At 38.4% G+C, this 25,426-nt stretch overlaps 1 protein-coding gene across 1 annotated transcript in view; it reads left to right on the top strand.

Moving 5' to 3' along the window:
• Positions 1-25,426, top strand: part of LOC149225745 (alpha-mannosidase-like) — a 69,533-nt gene that overhangs the window by 41,407 nt on the left and 2,700 nt on the right. The gene's annotated exons all lie outside the window — the stretch shown is intronic.

The raw sequence follows: 25,426 nt of genomic DNA, 5'->3' as shown, positions 1-25,426 counted from the left end.
AAAAAACCACGACCAAGATCAAACTCCTACACTAGTTAAAAAAAAATGAAGATAAATAAAAAAATGGGATACCCCAAAGGCAGTAATGTAGGTTAATAAAATTGAGAGGATTTTCACTATGAACCCACTTTATGATGAATTAGAAAAGATATCAATAGCAATCATTGTATTAAAAGGTGATACTTATGATTGTTTGACATGGTTTAAAAAATTTAGTAGTTTTTTAAACCATTGGAAAATGTTCATAAAAGGTTTCTTAAAAGATTTGAAGACGGCATGTTTCATTAATTAGGAATTTGAGGAAGAGTCATAGTACATAGATTACACACAAAAACGATTTGTATATTATATTTCAAAACCAAAATACATCACACATATATAATGTTAATGAGATCCAACAGATCCTAAACTAGGAGAGTATTGCTGAGAAAATCTCTTAACAAACCAAACCTGTCTATATACTATTGTAAGCGTTAATTCCAAGTCCCTCCCTGAATGCTTACATTACAAATTTAATATTACAAAGATTAATACAATTCACATATAAGTCATATTTGTCTGACCAGTCTTCATCAACACTCACATTTGCTTTGGAATTTCGTAGACACCGCTTTTTCTTTACGACCCAACTTCGACCTATCACTTGACCTCCATTTAAAATATCATTGCCTCTGACCATCGTTGATGAACTTTGTAGAATTGACACTTCATGACTTCCCAAAGGACAATCTCGACACTGAACCACCCTATGGACTAACTCACATCTATAAAAAATGCAGCGAACTACAATTTTGATAGTTATATAGGTGAGTTGTCTGGACACTGAGTGTATCCAGCCATCAATTATACAATTGACCTTTCTAACACACAAGGAACTCATAAAAATAACCTGTAACTGATGCTCTTAAAGCCCGAAGGACAACAAAACCCACCAGCATATAACGACTCACATAATCAAAATAGCGATATGTTCTCTCGGCAACAAAGAACATCGAGAACCACTAATTTAATTATATTACTTTGTTCATCAATTAGTTTTGCGCTTTTTAGAAAACAAAACAAAACATTACTAATCACTGCTTTGGAAGAGTATGAAGAGCTCTTTATTAAACTCATCATCACCGTCACATGTTATCCTTGGACCAAATTCCATTAATGGTAGTCTTGGATCTCCATACTTCCCTGTTATTTATTAGAGTCACGAATTTAACAAAATAACTTCAAATTGAGGTCGTGAATCTCAATATGCCCTTGGACCAAATTCCATTAATGGTAGTCTTGGATCTCCATACTTCCCTATTATTTATTAGAGTCACAAATTCTAACAAAATAACTTCAAATTGAGGTCGTGAATCTCAATATGCTTTACTAAATCCAGGATTGCAAAGACATTGAAAATAAATAATCACCATCTTGCATCTTGCCCATATTGTTATAACTCAATATGTTGGCCATCACCTATCAAGCCTTCAAGCCTAATATGTAATGCAGGGCTGATAATTTTTGCATTGTGAAAGAGACCTCACTCATTGCACGTTAAGGAACAAAGTCAAAACTAACAGCAGTGACACCGAAATAAATATTTTACCACCATTATTGCATTTTACCGCCACCATTGCAGCAAACTGGATGTGTAAGGATCATTTCATAAACATAATTGTGGCATATCAAAACATACTTACAACCAACACATGGTGAAGTTTGTATGGAACACATTGTATGGGGTGATTTTTACCATAATTCAGTTGAGTCAAACCATACGAGGTCTTTGTCGTGCTCGTACACCAAACTAAGGCATACTTTAGGCTTTCTCGCACGATGAAAGCATATCTCTCCCATATCAATTTCATATTTAATGAACTCTCTCTCTGGTCTTGTGCTACTGCTCGTGGTGGCGTCGTCCTCGATGCTAAGCCCGAGCTTCAACATTCTAAGGGTTCTGGCAGCAAATGTGTTTGGCTCCACCAAACTGAACCCAGAGGTGAAGAGGGTGGTCTCATGCAAGAGCAACACCAAATCCTTCACCAATTTGTCATGCTGGTCGGCCTTGGCTCTCTTTCTCAAATCTTATGTAAGATTCCTTTTTCTTGATATGGTCACAGTGGACAGAAGCTGCCCATGGTATTTACCGCGGCATTTTCCCATGGTATCGGTCCATTGTATTTGTCTTTGCTTTTCAAGGGAAAACAATACAATAAGGTTTATAGAGAGTCTATCAAGCCTATACAAGGGGATAGGAGCTAGACAGTGGGAGCATCCTGAGTTGTTTATCTATTTTGTATTTGTTGAGAACTTAGTGAGGCCAGTTCTAGTTTGATCTGAAGGATGAAAACCCCGTGGGTGTACTCTGTCGGGTGGATCCATCCCGGTTCACGTTTGTGCTTCAGTGTCTTTGTTTTCTTGTGTATTTAGTCGTTGTGTATCCCGAGCCAAGGGCTCCATTATTTTGCTTGTAGTTGGGCATGTCTCGTTTCTCATGTATTAATTGAAATAAGGGTTGCAATTTTTTCAGATCCCTTTTTGTTCAATGTTTGGTTGAAAGTGCTTTTATTAGAACACCTAAATTTGTCAGATTTGGTGGTTAATTTTGTTGGTTGGATCTTACAATGGTATTAGAGTTGTGCATCTTGCTAACCTAAAGGTGTTTTTATTGCAAATTGAAGATCAAGAGAAACTAGTTTTCGATGATTCTCCATAATCACCCTAGCTAGTAACTCGTCCAATTTCGGTGTTTTCTGCGACTACCCTAGTTGGCTGAATAATTTTATCTGCAGGAGATTGCAGGAGATTTATTGTTATTTGCTGGTGATCTCAAATTCTTTGTCAAAGTACCAAAAGAAAGGTCGTCTCCTGGAAGTTGAATTTGGTCCATAAAACCCTATCAGATTGAGACATACTTTCAGTGGAAGATCTAGTCACATGGGCCGCATCTTTTCAGCACTTCAGTAGGCCGAGACTTATTTTAATTGTTGTAGGTCACGTCCTTGCGGCAGATATTCACCACTGCATTCATATCAAAAGCCGTAAAGCCGAGGGTCCATTCGAGAAGGCCATTCGTACGCAAGATTTGTTTATAGGCCAACAGGCCATACTCTGTGCGCAGTAGCTTGACCACGAGGCTGAGTAACGCTACCCTACATCCATTATGCAGAAGTCTAAGACCGAGGCATGCTTTTTTTTTTTTTAATAAAAAGGGGTTGTGAAAACATTAATTTTAAAGGGGAAAAGGTTTGAATTTTTAGGCCAACTAATTAATATTTTATCCAATGGGCAAATTATTTTGTTAAACGGACGGAGAAGTAAAATCATTTATATAAGAGGGTCAAAATATCATTTGGATGGTCGAATTATTAATTCGAGAGGAAATTTAATTTGCAAAGGCCATGAAAATTATTTGAAGTTGAGAGCTTTTTTTCCCCTTGCAGATCTAGGGCAGCATTCCCCTGAAGCAACGATCCAATTCACGAGCAACCGAGTTAAGCTTGTATCAATACTATAAGGCCAAATTGTTTTCTACCATTGTTGAGAGCTCGATTTGTGGGAGAGGTACTTGTTCCGAAATTAAATATTGATTGTGTTCAGAACTTCTAGTGCTAAGGACGACTTCATCTCCATTTAGTGGATCAAATACCAGGGGTTTGATGGTTATTTTCTAAGCATATATCAAGATTGAGCTGCATTCAGTTCATCTCAAGTTCAGAGAATAGAAATGCCAAGAAGCAGTGTTTGCATTTCTCCTTGACAGTGCCATAGATTGAATTTATTAAGTGACGAGCTTCATCTTTTATCAATATTAATTGATTTTCTATCTACTTGAGGATCAAAGTGGAAGGAAATCCCGTATTCAGAATTTATAAGAGGGCCGAATTAAATATAGAAATATCACAGTGAAGGCCGAGAAATTTGTATTCCAATCCCAAATTAGAGAGGCCGAGAGCTCATATAAATAAAAGTTGATTTGTCTCAATTTCTAGAGGGACTGAGATTGGCTTATGGAGGCCAAACTACCCGGATTAGTGTATTAGTCCTTCCCTGGCCTATACGTTCCATATCTGAAGCAAGACAGGTATAAATCGCAATTTTCTGATTTGCATTAAAAACAGGGTTTATGACCAAGGAAGGTCGTGTTTGTCTCTCCAAGAGATAAATCATTCACCAATTCTCAGAATTATTAGTACCCCAAAGAAGTCTTGATCTCTGTCTAAAAGGGGAGGGCAGAATTATTAAGAGTCTCTAGGGACTTTGTTATTAGAAGACCAAGCAATATATGTGATTTTCAGATATAAAGGGTCGAACTTTGAGCATCAAGGAGCCAGCTGACATTTCTACTCATGATTTGAAGATTTCCTTGAAATGGCAATCTTGAGGATGAGTTTGTTGAAGCTTTGGGACAAGTTGCAAGAAGTTTAAGGGTCAAAACTCTCACTATGTAACCTCACTTGGACAAATTTTTGTTTGTTGGCTGAATTGTTTTCTCAAGGATTATGGGTTGCAACAGAACTTTCTTGAAAAGAGTCTAAGGAAGGACAGGGAAGAGAGGCTAAGCTCTTCGCACTTGGATCATAGTTGCAATGAACCAAGTCAGTGATAGACCTTCGTAACTTAGAGAAATTAGACACATGTCTATCCAAGGTGGGGCAACCAGAATGGAAGAAACTCAATTGAGCTCTCACGCCATTCATGCTTGCGTTGATACAACACAAATTTTGGGAACATCCTTATGAAGAGGCCAAGCTCACAATTGCTTCTTGTCTCAGCAGGACCATGGCTTTAACATCGTCACTATTGCCTTACAATAATGATATCATGAGAGAGACATTGCAGCTGATAGTAGAAACCCTTCAAGGGTTGGACAACATTATGCTTCCTACCTTTCAAAAGCGGCGCAAAATTTTAGAAGTCATGGCACCTTTATGTTAAATTTGGAATGCGGTGACTTAATATTTCAAATGCTCTGAAACTTTTTTACTGACATTACATCAGCTCATCCCAACTAGGTCAAAACAAGCATGCAAAAGATTGTGTACTTGTTCTTAGGAGGACATGCTGACATTTGTAAAATACTAAGATCCAAATTGTTGACCATTTGGAGAAAGGAACTAATTGTTTCACCAACCGCTGATGATCTAGTTGAAAAGTTGGTCATGCAAAACATAAAATTGCTCAGAAGAGTGCTGACTAGGAAGGAGCTGAAGAGGATTGATGGAGGAAGCAAGAACAAAGAAAATAAAACTTGTAGCAAGAATGAATTAAGAAGGAGAGGCCTATGTTTTATCTGAAAGGGATCTTGTGCACTTAACCATTCATGTCCAGGTGAAAAGAAGGAGGCAACAAGGATAGAACAAAAGGAGGTTCCTCTAGATCATGAGGATTCATCTAAAGGATTCGAGCAGTCAAGTATAGATGGTGAGCAACAACACAATGTTATTCAGAGAGACTTGCAGGACAAGCTGATGATAATCAGTCAGCTTGACAAAGTACATGGGGAAAGGAAGGAGGTAATTCTTCCTAACGATATGGTAGACTCTTGTAGAATTGAGTCCATAGATCTCCAGGAGGACATCCATGAAGAGTATGAGCAATCAAGTGTAAATAAGAGTCCACCAGTGCATCCATGTTTGACAACCAGAGAGGATGGACAACAAATTGTCCCCATAGGTGGAGAAGGCCAGGAAGAAGACATTCAAGGAGACTTAAGTGAGGAGCCAGTAATGGTAAACCAACATGATGAGCATGATCATAAGGGGCAACATGAAAAATGTAGTATGCAGGATAAGCCATTTCTAGAGAGTTGGTCAAAGGTTCAAGCTAGAGTTATGATAGTTGAGCATTTGGTGTAGACAGATACAGAGGAATTCAGCATGGCACCAAAATTGCCAGTAGAGGACTTTCGGGAAAAGATCATGCATTTCAAGACAGATCTTATGATGTTGAAGCAGAGAGTTTGGACAGTCTGAGACACTGTCTTACAGGAGAATAGGAAAATTGAGGAGCTCATAGGGTATGTGCCGAATCAATGACCAGGCTGCTTAGTGTTGAGGAACGACTCAAGTCCCTCACAAGGCAACAAGAGGAGTAAAATTGTGAGTTCTATAGCAACCCTCTACAAGAGTACATAAATAAGGCTTGCAGCACTACCAACTTGTCTTTATACATTGGGGAGAACAGGGCAGAATTCTCCAAATGGATCATGTTGGGTGACTGCGTGGAGCAACATGAATTGAGCATCAAGCAACATCAACGTAGTAGAATTATTCCATGTGCAGGCATTCATGCATTAGATCCTTACCACGAGATGGATTGGCGAGAGATTATGGAACGAACAAAGTTCGTTCTTAAGTTAAACACTCCAAAAGACTTGGAATATGTAGACCTCCTTTTGTTTTGTCCTTGACGTTATGTTGAAGTACAAGTTGAAGAGAAAGGAACAAATATCGATCCAGTGAATATCACAACTCAAGAAGAACACAAGCCAGTTAAATAAAAGACACATTTAGATGTTGCAGTTTAGACGATGAACATCCCAAGTGAAGGCTCTGTAACCAACTCAACAACATTGTCTCATGAAGTAAATCAGAATATTGCCACACACATCTCAATCAATTTTCGAATCTGTATCACTTAGAACATAAACAACAAAATTATGTTCCCAAGAATGTCGATGTCATCATAATCAATCTAGTGATGACAATTCATCACAAGTTTCTAGTAACCAAAACATTCTACAGAAGATTGATTTAGGATGGTCAAATCCTTTCTTAGTGCGACAATTTTATTTATCACTGAAAATATCATATCGTCTTATATCAATGAAAATGAAAGTTCTGAGGCGAGAAGACATTCGAAACAGAAAAAGAGATCAAAGCGTCTTATTAGCAAGCTTTGAGGACAAAGCTTTTTGAAGAGGAAGGCGGTGTTATGAATAAAATATAGATATAAATAATGTAAATATAAATATTAATAACACATAATAAATAATGATTAATTAGTTAATGAAAATATATTCCCTAAGGACATGATTATTCATAATGGGACACCTACCTAGGGTATATAAGCAGACTCTCACTCTTATTTGTATCATCATTCTCATTCATACATTTTAATATATATTATTGTATCCTAAATGGATATCTACATATTCTAAGCCTTTTGGAGTATTTAACTTGAAGAACGAACTTTGTTCGTTCCAGATTATGAGTTAGAACTCTATTGATGGGATGATTCCTAGAAGGATACTCTTAGCCAAGGGCATATTGCAACTTGGGCTCCTAAGAACGAACAGTGATAGAGGGCTGAGATGGTAGAATAACCCACAGGTCCTTGGACTTACGTGGCATTGGGATCCAAGTGAATCTATTGAGGGCAGGATTGGCCTGAGAATTGTTTTGGATCCAGGTATCGAAGGATCCATTCAAGATCATTTAGTGTGGAAGCATGGGAAAACAAGCTGGTTTGTATGGGATCCTGGTATCAGTATACAGATGCTTTTGCTATGGATAGAAGTGGATTGCTTGAGGGCAAGAAATCTTTGGGTGGGAGGATTTGTAATATTTCATTTTCTTGATATGGTCAAAGTGGACAGAATCTGCCCATGGTATTTACCGTGGCTTTTTCCCATGGTATTTGCCTTTGCTTTTCAAGGAAAAACAATAAAATAAGGTTTCTATAGAGTCCATCAAGCCTATAAAAGGGGATAGGAGCTAGACAGTGGGAACATCCTGAGTTGTCTGTCTATTTTGTATTTGTTGAGAACTTGGCGAGGCCAATTCTAGTTTGATCCCAGGGACAAAAACTGGGTGTAATTTGTCTGGTGGATCCATCCAGATTCACATTTGTGCTTCAGTGTCTTTGTTTTCTTGTGTATTGAGCAGTCGTGTATGCCGAGGTAGGGGCTTCATTATTTTGCTTGTATTTGGGCATGTCTCGTTTCCTAAGTATTAATTGAAATAAGGGTTGCATTTTTTTTCAGATCCCTTTGTGTCTAGTGTTTGGTTGAAAGTGCTTTTATTAGAACACCTAAATGTGCCAGATCTGTTGATTATTTTGTTGTTTGGGATCTTACATCTTATTCCAATGTAGCCATGGCAATAAAACAACACTTTGTCAATGCAACGGATCTTAGATCTTGCAATATGAAAATTGTTGACAACTCACATGGCGCAAGTTCTCCACAATACTGAACATGTAATTGATGAAACTTTACAACACTGAGTGTCCCATGGCGCAGACCAAATGTTTCAAACAAATCCACCATAGGTCTGCGGCTCACAATGGCTTTCAAAAAAATGAGCACCAGATTAGGGGTATTTTGAGGTCTAAAATGGGCCTCCTAAAAGAAATGTACAACCAAAATAATTTTTTTAAGAACCAATAGGATTCAAAATGATGATGTCAACCATGGGGGATGATTCTGTTGGAAATAATACTGAGGGGGGATGAATCAGTATTATCAAATTCTTTTCAATATACCTTCCAGATTTATACTTTAATTTATTCTTCAGATATTGATCATTAACTTGTATGTCAGTACCATATAATAAAGAACAAGAACAAGAAAAACAGATGGTCACACCAAAGAACACCAGATATAAGGTGGAAACCCAATGTGGGTGAAAACCACCTGCTGCAATATGTCTCTATCTTCTTTCAATTAGAAACTTCTTTTACAATGATTTTGTACTGGTGCAGTGCTTTACCAGTACGCAGGCTGCAACCTGCAGAGAGCTACAACCCTCTCTCGTTTTCCAGTCTCTCTTGGAAGGGAGCTACAACCCCCTTAGCTCTTCTACTACTTTTCTTCCAAGGACCACGTTTCATTAATTTTCAGACTGGATCCAAAATCATCAAATAATTATCAAGTACATGCGAATCAACCAATCTCCTTATACAATCAACCAATGAATCACCCAACTTCTCAGAATGTTGTAAACAGAAAAGCAATACCAGTAATCTAAACCTAGAACTCTGCAGCTATAGATAAGGCAGCCAATAATTATTTCAAAAAGGGGTCCGTAACTTCACCAATAGAAGCCTGCGAATATCCGCAGTTCTTTTGTGTCTAGACTGCGCAGATCCGCACCTGATCCTTCTTCTGCTCTGCGTACCTCCGCACCTAGCCTTTCTGCTGAACTGCGTACCTCTGCCCAGATCCGCACCTGTACTGTCTGCTTGACAGCGCACCTCCGCACCTGATCCTTCTGATTCTCTGCATACCTCCGCACCTAGCCTTTCTGCTGAACTGCGTACCTCTGCCCAGATCCGCACCTGCACTGTCTGCTCGACAGCGCACCTCCGCACCTGATCCCTCTGATTCTCTGCGTACCCCCACACCTGCGCCTTCTGCTGTGCTGCGTACCTCCGCACCTACGCCTTCTGCTGCGCTGCATACCTCCGCACCTGCGCCTTCTGCTGCACTGCGTACCTCCGCACCTGAGCTGTGGATCGCCTGCGGACCTCCAAATAGAGCCAATTTATCAGTCCTCCAAGGTGCCACAGACTGTCAGATCCACAGATCTGATCATACGCCAATGAGATCACGATAGATCCGCCTTACAATTTACAGTATTCACCTTGATTTAGATCTAGCGTTATCAAACCGATCATCCAAAATTTCAGATCTTAAGATATTCAATATTCAAAAGTTTCTAGCCAAATGATCTCCTTTCCTTTTTATAGGCAAGCCCATACTCAAACCAAGGGTCAAAACCATAGAGAATCGATACAAGGGACCGAAAACCGGGGTTCAATAATTTAGATGCTATACCACGGACCAAAACCATAGGATCATATACGTCAGACTAAATACCACGGACCATTCATAAGAATTCCCACGTGCGCGCGCTTCTCTGCATTGAAGTGAGTGAAATTGAGGTCCGCACCTTTTGAATAGAGTACCTGTGGGTATGTCCGCACTTCTTGGTCGGGGTACCTGCGGGTCCGCAGCTTTTCTTAGGCTCACCTGCGGATATCTCATTTTCTATGATTTTGAGAGCCTGAACAGAGATCTGCCTCTTGAGTGAGTTGCCATCAAGTACAACACCTGTGCCATAGCGCCAAACCTGAATCATAACGCCAACAATCTCCCCCTTTGGACTTGATGGCAACCCTAAGATCCTCAAGGTCATTCTCCCCCTTTGACATCAAGGGCAAAGGGTTACGCTCCCCCTGAGAGCATGCTGAAGTCTCTGCTCTGCTGATCACGCTCCCCCTGACTATAGACCAGATCTGAAAAAGAACCATAATCCACCATACACCATAAATGACCTTGACAAAAGAGATAGAGACATATTAGCAGCAATATTCAAATCAGCATCCATGTTCTCCTTCTGTACTTTCTCCTCCAAGATCTTCTACCATAATGCCAACAATGCATTATTAGAAGAATATATGCTCCCCCTGAACCTGTGCCATTCGATCTTCGACCAATCCATAAACCAGCAAATGTACGCGTATACCCCATATGAAACTCGCGTACAACCAACAATCTCTGAAACAGATGAGATTCAACAACAAGATGATGCATCAACTACCCCCAGCTTTTGCCTGAGGTATTCAAAGGTCTCCCTGGGCAGTGGTTTGGTGAGTATATCAGCAACTTGTTCCTTAGAAGGAACATACTCCAACTTGACCTTTTGTTCAAGCACTTGTTCCCGAAGAAAATGATATTTGATAGGTATATGCTTGGTCTTTGAATGCATGACTGAGTTCTTTGAAATGCTGATAGCACTTGTATTATCACATAGGATTGAGATAGGTGGAGTACAAGTGATTTGAAAGTCCTGCAAAGTTTGCATCATCCAAAGAAGTTGTGTGCAACAAGATGCAGCAGCCACATACTCCGCTTTAGCTGTAGATAAAGCAATTGAACTCTATTTCTTGCTGAACCAAGATACTAATCTGGAACCCATGAAGAATGCTCCTCCACTAATGCTTTTTCTGTCATCCACGCTTCCAGCCCAATCTGCATTTGTATAAGCATGAAGTGTTAGATCTGTATCTCTAGGATACCATAAGCCATAGTTTGAGTTCCTTGAAGGTACTTGAAGATTCTCTTAACTGCCTGAAGATGAGTTTCCTTTGGATTTGCCTGAAATCTTCCAACTATTCCCACTGCATGCATGATGTCTGGTCGGGTACCTATCAAATAAAGAAGACTTCCAATCATGGATCTATAGGTTGGTTGATGCACTGCTGTTGATTCATCATTTGCACTGAGGCTGCATCCTGTAACCATAGGGGTACATACTGGTTTTGCATCTTCCATGCCATATTTCTTCAAGATCTGCTTGAGATACTTGGTTCGAGACAAAAAGATACCGCCTTAATTTTGTTGGATTTGCAATCCAAGAAAATATGTCAGTTCTCCAAGCAAAGACATTTCGAATTCTTTCTGCATCACCGAGGCAAAGCTTTGGCTCATAGCTTCTTCATTGCTGCCAAAGATAATATCATCTACATACACAACAAGTATTAGCAATTTGTCATTTTCAATTTTTATATAAAGATTGCTATCTGCTGACCCTTTTGAAAAACCTTGTTGATGAAGATATTTGTCCAAGCGGTAGTACCAAGCCCTTGGAGCCTGCTTAAGACCATAGAGAGCCTTTTTTAGTCTGCATACAAGATTTGGATCATTCCCAAGAATGAAACCATCTGGTTGCTCAATGTACACTTCTTCTTCTAAGTCTCCATTCAGAAAGGCTGATTTCACATCCATTTGAAATACTTTGAACTTCTGAAAGCTAGAGAGAGCAAGGAACATTCTGATGGCCTCAAGTCTTGCAACAGGAGCAAAAGTTTCTTCAAAGTCTATTCCTTCTTGTTGGGCGTACCCTTTACAAACAAGTCTGGCCTTGTTTCTAATTACTTCCCCATTTTCATTCAACTTGTTTTTGAAGATCCATTTTGTCCCTATGACATTCTTATCTTTTGGTCTAGGAACCAACTCCCAAGTGTTGTTCTTTTCGATCTGCTCAAGTTCTTCATCCATTGCCTTGACCCAGCATTCATCTTTGCATGCCTCTCTTACATTTTGTGGTTCAGTGGAGGAGAGTAATGCCAAATAGCTTGAAGCTTCTGCAATTGTTCTTCTTGTTTGTACGCCTGCCTACTTTTGCCCCAAGATTTGAGATTCTGGATGATTCTTTTGAACATACCTGGATGGAGTCTTCTCTTCTATCCTTATCTGTTCCTCTGGTGCCTCTTGAGGTTCTTCTTCATCATCAGTCTGATTTAAAGGATGATCTTCATCCTCTTCGATATTTTCATAATTTACTTGCCTAGGAATGTTCCCTTCTTCATCAACCACTACATCAATGCTGTCAACTATTCTTCCAAGTCTTTTGTTGTAACACTTATATGCTTTGCTGTGAGGAGAATAACCAAGGAGAATCCCTTCATCTGCTCTAGGTTCAAATTTGCCAAGATGTTCATCATTATTCTTAATATAACATTTGCTTCCAAAGATTTTGAAATGTTTTACCGAAGGAGTCTCACCATACCAGAGCTCATGAGGAGTTTGAGTGTTGTTCACCCAGACATTTGTTTTGTTGAGAATAACGACCGCAGCAAATGCAGCTTCACCCCAGAAGGTTGCGGGAGTTCTAGATTCATCAAGCATAGCACGAGCCATTTGTTGAACCGTTCTGTTCATCCTTTCCACTACTCCATTTTGCTGAGGAGTCCTAGCTGTAGAGAATTCCCTTCTTATTCCATGTTCTTCACAAAAATCGAAAAATTCATTTGAGGTAAACTCCCCACCTCTATCAGACCTGAGGCACTTAATTTCGTGATCTGATTCGTTTTCAACCAAGGCTTTGAAAGATTTGAATTTTTCGAAGGCTTCGTCTTTGTGCTTCATAAGTCCTATCCAAACCATCCTGGAGAAGTCGTCAATGAATAATATAAAGTATTCTTCTCCTCGAGGTGACCTTTTCCTAGATGGACCACATACATTTGTATGGACTAGTTTAAGAGGCTTGCTAGCTGATCCTTCCTTCTCAGGGAAGTTAGTTCTGGTTTGCTTACCAAACTGACATGATTTGCATATTGTATTGTCTGGTATTCTGATGTCTGGAAGACCACGAACTGCCTGGTATTTGCATGCTTTCCTTATCTGTGAAAAGCTTAGATGCCCCAACCTCCGGTGCCATAACCAGTGTTCATCATTCTTGCTCAAATAACATTGTTGTTGTCCTTCTTCAAATATGTATAAATTATTTGGAGTTCTTATGCCTTTGATCACTGTTTTTCCTGTATCAAGATCACGAACACTACATCCATTTGATCGAAATATTACCTCAGTTCCTTGATCGCACATCTGACTGACACTCAGTAGATTATGCTTCAAGCCATCAACATACAAAACATTTCCAGCCTTGACTTTTTCTTTCAACTGAACAGTGCCTTTTCCTTTTATGACTGTAGGGGTATCATTTCCAAAAGAAACTTTCTTTCCTTTTTCTAAAGCACTATATGATTGAAGTTTTTCTTTATCACCTGTCATATGCTTCGAACATCCACTGTCGATGTACCATTGATTTTCCTGTCCTTCTGCATATAAAGCTATCCCACATCTTTCTGGTTGCGGTTCCTTCATTCTCCATGTTCTGGCATTTGAGGTTTGTTCCTTCTGAGTTGTCTTCCGAAACCTGCTCCTGCATTCAGACTCTTCATGACCGAAGTTATTACAAATAGAACATTCAATTTCACTTTCAAGGGCGGAAAAGTTGTTATAGGTCCTTTTCGTGATTCCAGTCATACTTCTTTGTTTTTGAGCTTCTCTAGTCATGATTGTTTTATAGGCAACACATTGAGCTGCTTTGTGACCAAAGTTATGGCAAGAGAAACATTGGCCATTGAAAAAACTCCTGCGATTATCAAATCTATCAACCAACTGATTGTAGTTTCTACTGACATCCATTCTTGAGGCAAATTGGGAAGATTTTACCTGTGGCTGGTTGTAGCTTCTGTTTGTCCTTAAGGTCGATTGGCCCCGATTTTCTTGATAGTCTTTGTTCGTTCTTGAGGTAAATTGTCCCTGATTTACCTGATGATTTCTATTAGGCCTTTGCTCGCTCCTCCTTGCTGCATCAAGATAACTTTTGGAGGTGGATGCTTGAGATGCTTCTCCATTATATCCCAGATCTGTCTTGATTAGTGGAGAACGCTGCACATTGATAATCTCGTCCAGAGTTTCAGATCCTTTAACAAATTTAAGATTAAGAGCTTTTGTTTTCTCAATCTCTTTTCTAAGACTAACAATTTCACATTCCAATTTTTCGTGATGTTTTTCCCTTTCAGCTAGTTGACATTGCAGAGAATCAATAATCACATTTTTCTCTTCTAAACAAATTTTGAGATTAGAAATCTCTTCATAAAGACCTTCTTCATCCACAACATCCATGTAATCATCATCTTCAAAAGCCATTAAAAGTTTATAATTATTACCTCGTTCATCTTCATCACTATTTGAAAGTCCATCACTATCTTCATGAGTGTAATAGCTTTTCTTATTTGCATTTTGTTTCTTGTTCCATCTAACAGGTTCCTTCCCCTTGTCAATCTTATCCTTATGAGGACATTTGGCAGCATAGTGACTGACTCTTCCACAAGCAAAGCATTTGAAAGGTAACTTACCTCGGAATCGTCCAGCACCCCGTTGAAGGTTTTTGACAAAATTTGATTCTTCTTCTTCTTCTGACACGTGTCCTGACTCATAGTAATCTCCTTTGCCTGAAGCCTTGAAGGCAGCTTCTCTCCTATCTGATGGTCCTCCTTTCCTCATTTCATAAGCAGTCAGAATTTCGTGCAGCTGTGACATGGTAAGGTTTCGTAGATTCTCCTTTTCTTCTATTGCAGAAACTTTAGATTCAAACCTAGGGGACAACAACAATAGCCTCTTTTATTTCTTCACCCAGATTTTTCATACAATTAACAATCTCATCTACACGAAGGAAATAGTTAGCGACACTTTCATCGTTGTGCATTCTGAGATTTTCATACTGAATTCCGAGGGTTTGAAGTTTTGCTCGTTTTACCTGATCATCTCCTTCATAGCTCAGAACAATCTTGTCCCATATTTCTTTTGCGGATTTATACTGCATAACCTTCACGAATTCTGATTGAGATAGACATCCTAATAGAGTATTGACAGCCTTTGCATTTGTTTCATATTTTTTCTTCTCAGCCGGATCTGTAGGAGTTGCTGATGGAAAAGTGTACCCTGTATCTATGATATCCCAGACTTCTGTACCAAGAGATTGAAGATAGACAGTAACTCTTACCTTCCAATATACGAAGTTTGTCCCGTCAAAAATTGGTGGCCTGATAGATGCTTCTCTCTCGTAGTTGCTCATGATGATGGATCTTCCTTCAAGCGATCAAGCTTCTTCAGAAGGACCGGCTCTGATACCAATTGTTGGAAATAATACTGAGAGGGGGGTGAATCAATATTATCAAATTTTTTTCAATATACCTTCCAGATTTATACTTTAATTTATTCTTCAGATATTGATCATTAACTTGTATGTCAGTACCATATAATAAAGAACAAGAACAAGAAAAACAGATGGTCACACCAAAGAACACCAGATATAAGGTGGAAACCCAATGTGGGTGAAAACCACCTTCTGCAATATGTCTCTATCTTCTTTCAATTAGAAACTTATTTTACAATGATTTTGTTCTGGTGCAGTCTTTTACCAGTACACAGGCTGCAACCTGCAGAGAGCTACAACCCTCTCTCGTTTTCCAGTTTCTCCTGGAAGGGAGCTACAACCCCCTTAGCTCTTCTACTACTTTTCTTCCAAGGACCACGTTTCATTAATTTTCAGACTGGATCCAAAATCATCAAATAATTATCAAGTACATGCGAATCAACCAATCTTCTTATACAATCAACCAATGAATCACCCAACTTCTCAAAATGTTGTAAACAGAAAAGCAATACCAGTAATCTAAACCCAGAACTCTGCAGCAATAGATAAAAGGCAGCCAATAATTATTTCAAAAAGGGGTCCGCAACTTCACCAATAGAAGCCTGCGAATATCCGCAGTTCTTCTGTGTCTAGACTGCGCAGATCTGCACCTGATCCTTCTTCTGCTCTGCGTACCTCCGCACCTAGCCTTTCTGCTGAACTGCGTACCTTTGCCCAGATCCGCACCTGTACTGTCTGCTCGACAGCGCACCTCCGCACCTGATCCTTCTGATTCTCTGCGTACCTCCGCACCTAGCCTTTCTGCTGAACTGCGTACCTCTGCCCAGATCCGCACCTGCACTGTCTGCTCGACAGCGCACCTCCGCACCTGGTCCTTCTGATTCTCTGTGTACCCCCGCACCTGCGCCTTCTGCTGTGCTGCATACCTCCGCACCTGTGCCTTCTGCTGCACTGCGTACCTGCGCACCTGCGCCTTCTGCTGCACTGCGTACCTCCGCACCTGAGCTGTGGATCGCCTGCGGACCTCCAAATAGAGCCAATTTATTAGTCCTCCAACGTGCCACAGACTGTCAGATCCACAGATCTGATCATACGCCAATGAGATCACGATAGATCCGCGTTACAATTTAAAGTATTCACCTTGATTTAGATCTAGCGTTATTAAACCGATCATCCAAAATTTCAGATCTTAAGATATTCAATATTCAAAAGTGTCTAGCCAAATGATCTCCTTTCCTTTTTATAGGCAAGCCCATACTCAAACCAAGGGTCAAAACCATAGAGAACCGATACAAGGGACCGAAAACCGGGGTTCAATAATTTAGATGCTATACCACGGACCAAAATCATAGGATCATATACGTCGGACTAAATACCACGGACTATTCATAAGAATTCCCACGTGCGCGCACTTCTCTGCATTGAAGTGAGTGAAATTGAGGTCCGCACCTTTTGAACAGAGTACTTGCGGGTATGTCCGCACTTCTTGGTCGGGGTACCTGCGGGTCCGCAGCTTTTCTTAGGCTCACCTGCGGATATCTCATTTTCTATGATTTTGAGAGCCTGAACAGAGATCTGCCTCTTGAGTGAGTTGCCATCAAGTACAACACCTGTGCCATAGCGCCAAACCTGAATCATAATACCAACAGATTCACCATTTTTGGAGTAAAAAAGTAAAAAGATTAAAAAATAATAAAACAATAAAACTACTTTTTCAACTCGTATTTTCAATTTATCTCCCTAAGATTTTACTCAAATTTCAAGTGTGAGTATTCGTTGGATGAAAAATTTAATTCTTCAACTAAGGAATACCCATGTTGCATACTTTCGATGGAACCTGCGACATGAAAAATGTGAAATACATGAAAAAATGTGATTGCAATCATGTCTTTCAATTTCTCATTTCTCATGTAGCAAGGTCCATCGAAAGTATGCAACATGGGTACTCCTTTGATGATGAATGAAATTTTGCATCCAATGAGTGTTGTCGCTCGAAATTTGAATAAACCCATAAGGAGATAAGTTGAAAATACGAATTGAAAAAAAACTTTTTATTTTCCTTCCAAAATTTGATGATGTAATCTAATCTTATTTTATTATTTCCACTATTATTTTATAATTTCTTTAGGAGACCCATTTTATACCTCAAAACTCCCCTAATGTGGTGCAATTCACAACTCCACATTGCAAGCTTACACTTACAAAGACAACAACACACAAAAATATTTTCTATCACAACAGAAAACACACACCTATGCTATGCTAATTTATGTACAGAGGATCAGCTCTCGTGCCTCTCACATCTTCTTGGCCTTCCCATAAGGGAATTAAGCCAAAACAGGCTCTCATACCAATTTAGGAATTTGAGAAAGGTTCACAGTGCCCAGATTATATACAAAAACAATTCATATATTACACTACAAAATCAAAATACCTCCCACATATATAGTGCTAATAAAATCTAAAAATTTTCAAACTAAGAAAGTATTGTTGAGAAAATCTCTCAACCGCTTAATCCACTCAACAAACCAAACCTACCTATACTATTATATGCCTTATTCCGCAGTCATTTTATGCCAAACAAAAACAATTAACCAATCTAATTATGATTGAAGCCTTAATGATTAGATTTCTCAATTTTATACATTATCAACTATTAAAATGGTATTTTTCGAGATTAAAATCCATTATCAGGCTAACAACACCTAATAATTTGAGTGAAGCTAGAAGTATCGTAAAATGATCGCAACAGAAAAAGACATGGTCGCAAAAAGTAAGAACCCTATTTAGAAAAATGCATAGAGGAAGATTCGCATAGACAAATGCGGAAGGAAAAACCAGAGGAGACAAATAAAATATAATAATTCTATTAATGTGCAACAAATAACCCAAATAGATAAATGAATCTGCTAAGTGCGATAATATGAACATGCCACCGTGTTCTGCTATTTCCCGAATATCAAAGAATGACAAACAAATGCTTTCAAGTTCGTCCCGACGCCTAAATTCATATGTAAATTCCTTGTTTTTCACAGGAACTTGTTGGTATTCAATTATTTCGAAAATTAAATAAATGCACTCTGTAAATATTCAGATGAACGGCTACGTTCAAGGTACTCTGCAATCAAAATGTTAAAAATGAAGAATAATGAAATTCTTCATAGGATACGGCTTGCCAGAACTAGAAGGGTGATAAAAAATCAGGCATCCTGCAATACGTAATCCCTTCGCAGTTAGCGGCCATTCACATCAAAGCAAATAGCCCATCCACAGGCCCCACACAAATTATATACCTATGCCACCCAACGAGTATTATATTTATATATAATAGATTTCATATAAGTAGAAATCTGTTTGGATTAAATTATTATAATGTTAACCTATCCAATATGTTTGGATAATAAATGAATATCAATAAATACTATGGTTAAGGTTATGACAAAGGTGAATTTTTGAAATTCAAATTTGAACATGAATCAGTAATTATGAATATATTAGTGATGTATAAGATGGCCACTATATAAAAGGAAAGGATATAATTTAGAATCTAAATAATAATAGAAAAGAAATTGTTTAATTATTTTATGTTTTGGAGTTTTTGGTTTGAATTTGGCTAAATAACTTTTAATAGGATATTGTTTTTATGTTATTTAAAATTTGTTTTAATGTATAAATGAATTCAACACTCAAGAAAATTTTTGAAACATTCAAATTATGCAAAATTCACAAATATAAATTATGATTCCAACAATTTTTAATAGAATTTCGAACAAATTTGATATATATATATATATATATATATATATATATATATATATATATATACCAAAAAATTCCAAAACTTAGAGCAATTAAATTAAACTATAGAAAAAATAAAATAATACCTAAACCACTCTTTGAAGATGACAATATAAATGCTTTAGACAATATAAATGTTTTGAAAGGATGCCAACACTATAAATGCCTTGAAAGGATTCCTCGAAGGAAGATGTAGAGGGAAGGGAAGGTGCCTTCATGCTCAATTGAATTTATTTGTTGAAGTTGAGGAGGAAAGGCTACATTCCTGTCTATCATCCCCTCATCCCCTCTAAAGATGTGTCTCTTTTTCCATTTGCTTCTTCGTGAAGAAACTTGTGATAGAGGATTGCCCCCAAATACAAGAGCAACTGCTTTGGACGGATGCTAACAATATAAATGCCTAGAAAGGATTCCTCGAAGGAAGATGCAAAGGAAAGGGAAGGTGCCTCCATGCGCAATTGAATTTATCTATAGAAGATGAGGCGAAAACACTAGATTCCTGTTGATCATCCCCTCTATATCCTCTACCATTTGATTCTTCGTGAAGAAACTTGTGATAGAGGATTGTCCCCAAATACAAGAGCGACAAAAGTTGATGTGCCACGTGTCTCATCGTCTTAGGAAAGTAGCTTCTTCTTGTAGAGGAACAAAGGTATGCTCATTGGAAAGGTGAACCCTGTCCTAGGATTTGAGTTAGCAATTCCACAACAGTATCGTCGGAGGGGTAGAAGACTCCTGTGGTCTCACAGGTTTAGGCTCCATTGGAATGGTGTGGCTTGTTATCGGCCCCATAACATTCTTATCCATTGGTATTACAAGGAGGGGAAATTGTAATCATCCAAGTGGAAAATAACAAAGATACATAGCGTAGAATATAAATGATTTCTATTGAAGTCGAGGAATATGTCAATTGTAGACTACACCTTTGACATTTGAAGTGGAATAGAACTTCGATGCATGTATACATACGATTCTTCTCCTAGGGGTATAGTATTTGTTTTAAGTGTTTCTTATGTTGGCAATGTTGGGGAATGGGCAGAAGCTTTAAAAGCTTGAGGTAGAGCATAAGCATGGGAAGAACTAGACAAAACCTCAGTGACAGAGAAGGAATATCATTCAAATACCGAAGATTTTCGCGAAGAAGTTACCCTGTAGAGTAGGTGGGGTTTTGACTCTAGGAGAGAGTTGACATTGAGATAAAAATCAAGCATGAAGAACCAGCGGGCGCTAGGTAGCATGGCTACAGGTTAGGATCTGGAGGCAGGAATGACATTGGTGGACCTCATTACTTCAGATCTCATGCCGACAGGCCAAAGCACAGGTGGGGCGGCAACTACTTTGCCTTCTTCCACTTTGGGAAAAGTCGGACAGGCAGATCGGAAAACCTGGAAGGTTGGTGGCTTCATTCCGCAAATCCAAAGTGATAATGATCTAGCTGCCAAGGTTTTAACTCCTGTCAAAAATAATATTTGTCCAGCCAAGCATAAGAAGAAACCTTTATCTTATTCCCAACTTTCAAGGAGTATTCATAAACTTGCTACAACAACTGATCAAAAAAACTCCTAGAAGCAACGAGTACATCAAGTAAATGTTAAAAATTCTAAAAATGAAAAGGATATCTCAGGTTTTGTGGAAACAAATCATTTGGGTCAAGTCAAAATTACTTCAACAGACAAAACAGGAAAGTGGATTTGAGTAAATGCAAAGCAATATCAGTGCATTTTAAGGTGTAGGCTTGCTCGCCTTAAATGGGAACAAATGAGAAGAAAATCGATCCAGGGAAAGATAATAAATAAGAGCAACAAAAATAAAGAAGAATCAATCATTTACAGTCCCACATCTACACCTCTTACTTGGTTATTAGAATGATATGTCCAAGAACTGATGAAGGTCAGGACAAGGTTGGAGATTTTGGAAGCCAAAGAACAGGAAAGGGACCACAAAATTTTAGAGATCACAGTTGCAAACCAATATCTAATGGAAGGTAATAGAATTTTAAAAGAACATGTAATAGTGTTACAAGAGGCTCTAGAGATAGGAAAACAAGAATGGCAAAGCATCAAGGCAACATGGCAAAAGCATGAAACAATTAATAACAACAAACAAGGATGTGATAATTTCTAAACAAACTCAGGTAGATACACAAGTATCTCAGCAAACAGACATTTCCAAAGAGAAGGCAAAAAGAAACATTAGGAAGGACAGTCCAAAAGGAATCAAAGCTAGAGTTGAAGACGCCAATGGTTACAGAAGGATAGAGGAAGAAGAAGATGCAAGTGCTCATAGAGCACAAGAAATAGAACATAGAGAAAGAAAAGACGGGGAAGCAAACTTTATTATTAGGGGAATAAGAGATTATGGGAAGAATGAAAGCACTCTCAATTTGACAAGAGACTTTATGAAAGAGAAACTACATTGGAAAGGGCAAATTCTCCAAGCAAGGAGGGTTGGGAGGATATGTGAAGAGAGACCTCGACCCATAAAAGTCACCATGGAAAGCGTACAAGACAAACACCAGCTTTTGGGCAAAAAGGAACTCTTGAAAGGCTCACACTTCTTCCTCGATGAAGATTTAACCAAAAAACAACAAGAGGAGAGAAGGGATGAAGTGGAAAAAATTAGAACAACAAGAAATGAAGGGAAAAGGGCATGGTTATACAATGGTAAAGTCGTTATTGCAATGTTTGGGCCTCTAGGCAAAGCAGGGCAGCAAGCTGGCAGTAAAGAAAAAACAAAGAATTCGATAATAGGGACGAAAACAACAAGAGCAACATGGATGAAAAGGGGTGAAGACTCAAATTTGAGTCTTATGTGCCAAACTGCGTAGCAGTCAAATCTACCCAAGTCTACCTAAGTCTACCTAAGTTTAGTTTGTTGGAATTGTAGAGGTTACCCTTGGATGAGGGGACCTGGGTTAGGGCCTATCGCGGAAGGTAGAGACATAATTTGTCTCACAGAAACTCATGAACAAGATTGTTGCAAAACTCCTGTGTTTGACAGTTATTTGAAGTTGGCAGTTTGGAACAAGGTAGCATAAAATGGCAAAGGGTATGGGAGAATACTAGTTTTAGTTAAATAAAAAGAAGGTCATCACATTCAATTAATTAAAGAAGATGTAAATAAATAATATTTATGGCTGAAAATATCAGAGAATGAGAATCACATAAGAATTGCAGCATGCTATTTTGCCCCTCAAGTCTCGAAAACTTACAAAAATAAGGAGCTTGACAACAAGGATCCCTAGGCAACTTTAAAACAAGATATTTTCGTGTACTCTCAGCAAGGAGAAGTTCTTTTCGTGGTAGATTTCAATGCTAGAACAACAAATAATCAAGCTAGCATTCTTTGTTGCAAAGAGGATAAAAATCCTATTTGACTCACTAAAGAGGAGAATCCCCAGTGGGTGAGGTGCTCAGAAGATGACAAAGTTAGCAGTCATTTTGGAGAGGATTTGCTTACACTATGTGGGGCTTTCAACTTAATTATTTGCAATGGTCTAGATAGATGGAAAAGGTCTGGGAACTTCATTTGCAACACATACAATGGGGCAAGCGTCGTTGACTATGTGATCTATTCACAAAGCTTGATAGAAAAGATAGATGAAGTTAATATTGGAGAGGATATTTGGGACTTTAAATCAGACCATAACCCAATTTATATAAGGTTATCATGGTTAGAAGAAAGGTAGCATAGGAGGAAAACCCAATGCTCTCGACAATCACTATCAAGGGGCAAAATTATTCTAACACAAGAAAATTGTACTATCTTCAAGACAATGTTAGAGAGATTAATTCAGAAGGAGAAAACCGGTTTCAAAAGCTTCAACAGTCATGAGTTAACAAATATAATTCAAAGTGCACTTGAGAAGTGCAAAAGAACAAAAAATAGGAAATCAGAGTCAAATTGTTTTCCTATAAATGCTTGGTTTGATGAGGAATGCAAAATGGCAAGGAGAACCATGAAAAATGCAGGAAAGGAGAAGATGAATGTAAAGTTATATAAGCATATACTAAAAAGGAAAAAAGATGAGTTCATGCAAACAAGGAGAGAAGAGTAAATATATTTAAGCAAGAATAATCCAAAGATTTTCTGGCAGGAACTGCAACCAAATAAGAAGAAAATTGAAAATAATATTACAGCCAATCAATGGTTTGAATATGCAAGACAACTCTATGAGAAAGAATCTGAGGTAGAGCCCCCCTAGGATCAACACAACTTCAAAGCTCTTCACGTTACATGAGGTGGAGAATGGAATTAAGAAGATGAAAACAAGAAAGGCAAAGGAATTGGTTGAACTACAAGCAGAGTATCTAATATGGGGAATGAACGCTCTTGCACAACACATCATGGAAATATTCAACAACATCATTCAGCAAGGATTCCCAAGAGACTGGACAACTAGCCTAGCAATACCCCTTTTTAAAAGTGGAGACATTAATAATCCATCCAACTATAGAACAATTATGATCAATCCTTTGTTTGCAAAGCTTTTTGGCAGCATGGTAGAAAACAGAATTAGTAAGTGGGCAGAAGTAAAAGAAAAGAGGGCAAGAGGACAAGCAGGTTTTAGGCCAAAGCATTCTATAGTGGATCATGGTATCACGTTGAGACACATTGTTGAAAAGGTTTGGGAGGACAAAGAAGAAGTATTTTGCTGCTTTGTTGACTTCAAAAAAGCATTTGACATAGTCCCTAGAGATAAGTTGTGGCGTAGAATGGAAGAACTTCAAATTCTTGTGCATTATAGAGCAATTGTCCATAGACTTTAGGAAGAAGTGAAAGTCAAGATTAGAATTTCAGCAGGTATTTCAGAAAGCTTTAGAAGTGACATTGGAGTCAAGCAAGGTTTCCCTTTATCCCCTACTCTTTTTGGTTTATATATTGGTAAATTGGAAGAGTGGCTAAATCTGCAAGGTGGAGATGGTGTTCGGTTGGGGGAGTTTGTGATAAAGGTTCTTTTATATGCTGATGATATTGTAGAGTAGTGGGGATGCAAGTCAATACTAGCAAGACCAAAACAATGATTTTCCCTAATAAAAGGAAGCAGAGCCAACATACTTTCTTCTTTGAAGGCAACATTCTTGAAGAGTAAATGAGTACAAGTACCTCGGGATTGATTTCAACAACAAACTCATTTGGGAGGATTGTAGAAAGAAGAGAATTTTAGGAGGCTGGAAAGCATTATATGCTTTTCAAAATAGATGTAGAGCAACAGAGTTATGGGATTGGAAAACGATTAAAGTTCTTTTTGGACTACTAGTTTGTCCAGTGATGTTATAGTGAATTGTGGGCTAGTAGCACCCCCATCTCAAAAGGGAAACAAATTGAGAAAATCCAAAAACGCTTGACCATGAGGAAGTTCAAAATAAAAAGTTTAGTACCTTATGAGATAATGTTGAGTGAAACATGAACAACTCCCATCGAAGCAATTTCTATGGTGCGGCTCATACGATTTATAAAAAGAATTGAGCAAATGAGAGTAGGTAGATGGCCTAATGTTATCTTCAATAAAGGCATGATTTGAAGAAAGAAAACATGGATGAAACAAAACTACACATGGATGCAAAAATGGAATATCTACCTCAATGCCTGTCCCACAAATAACAAAGAGATAAAGGATGTTGTTATGGAGAAGTTTCGTAAAAGGGTATGGGGAAAAGAGTTGGGTAGAAAGAAGAAATACTACATTGAGGAATTTAACCCTACGTGTGATCTACGACAAAAAGAGTTCATTGGAGCTAGCATTTCGTGGAGGGCAAAGGTTCTTATTTCGTAATTAAGAACCAACTTGCATCAACTTCGGTGTGAAACAAGACTTTGGAAAAGGCCTAAAGAAGCTTGGGAAGAATGGGTGTGTACATTTTGCACGTCTGAAGCAATGAATCGGAAAAACATTTCATTTTGGAATGTGATGCATTCAAAGACATCAGAGAAAATTATGAGAACATATTAGCATCAATTTCTTGGCATTGTCTTTTTAGCGAGGGGATTGTTGGAAGGTCGGGCAAGCTCATCGTCAATTTGAATAGGAAAAAGATTGAATTGCAAAAAGTGAAAAACAGGGAACTAATGGTCTCATAGACTATTTTTAGTCTCGTGGACCTTAAAATAACATTTCATTTCATTTCATTACATACAATTCTTCTTCTCAGAGCAAGTTATAGTATTTGTGGTAAGTGTTACTTATGGTT

This window comes from Pinus tabuliformis, chromosome J (genome assembly GCF_031772625.1).
Source record: "Pinus tabuliformis cultivar Carrire ecotype Pingquan chromosome J, CPIR1, whole genome shotgun sequence".
NCBI lineage: Eukaryota > Viridiplantae > Streptophyta > Pinopsida > Pinales > Pinaceae > Pinus > Pinus tabuliformis.
Note: the sequence above shows the minus strand (reverse complement) of the source record. Positions and strands in the feature narration are given on the sequence as shown.